Source organism: Penaeus vannamei, chromosome 3, assembly GCF_042767895.1.
Source record: "Penaeus vannamei isolate JL-2024 chromosome 3, ASM4276789v1, whole genome shotgun sequence".
NCBI classification, from domain to species: domain Eukaryota; kingdom Metazoa; phylum Arthropoda; class Malacostraca; order Decapoda; family Penaeidae; genus Penaeus; species Penaeus vannamei.
Window position 1 is genome coordinate 49636830 of NC_091551.1, and position 1297 is coordinate 49638126.

Sequence of the window (1297 nt, forward strand, 5' to 3'; positions counted from 1 at the left end):
CTCTCTTCACCCCGTCATCGTTACATAAGTCATTACCATATAGATTGACAAACCTTTCAAGACAACTATAACGGCATGGTTTCACGTACAATAACTTCCAGTCTTGCAATACAATAACTGCAAACATTTGGCTAGATTTCATTATGAGATATACATACATGTTAGGACACACACACACACGTACACACACATATACACATACTCTCAGACATACGCATACACACACACACATACACACAAACAGACACACACACAACCACGCACACACATATACATACACACGCATATATATTTATGTATATTGTATATATATGTGTATGTATATATATATACATATATGGGTGAGAGTGTGCGTGTGTGTGTTTACATATACACGACCAAACACACGATGAAAAGTATCTTTCCTTTCCCTTGCCCCACAACCACCCAAGCCGCTCCACCCGCTTCGATCAACGACACCCAAGGCCAACCCATTCCTCCGACCAGCCTGAGTTCTCCCTTCGCTGAGACACACGGCGCCCAGGGCAATTGACAGCTGGCGATTGGGTGCTTCCGTCGGCTTCCTTCTCGCGCCGGAAAACCTAATGATATTGAGCCCGATCGTCATTGCGATGTTGGTCGCGTTGCTTCCTTTTTCACGTTCGATCTTTTTTCTCATTTTTTTCTTTTTCTTTCGTTTTCGTTCGTTCGCTCTTTGTCTCCCCGTGTCTCTCTGTCTTTGACTGCCTATGATTCTGTCTCTTTTGGTTACTCTCTCTGTTTCAATCTCTGTCGGTCTCTTTCTCTGTCTTCATCTGTATTTAATCTGTATTTCTATTTCTATCTCTATCTCTATCTATCTATTTATTTATCCATCTATCCATCTATCTATCTGTCTATCTATCTATCTATCCATCTATCTATCTATTTATCCATTTATCTATCTACCTATCTATGTGTATATAGATATTCTCTTAAGGACTCCAATCTTTATATCAATCTATTTCTGTATCTCTCTCTCTCTCTCTCTCTCTCTCTCTCTCTCTCTCTCTCTCTCTCTCTCTCTCTCTCTCTCTCTCCTTCACTCGCTATCAAAAATCTGTTTTATGACGAAAAATAAGGATTTATACCGTATCTTGTAGCAATAATGATGATAATAATACCTATTATCATGATAATAGTAACGTGACAGTAAAAGAATAATAGTTGTAATAATAATGATAGTCACAATTATCATTACTGTCATTATCATTACAGTATTGTGATTAGAACAATGAAAATAGTAACAAAGATAATCATAAAAATGAAAATATTGATA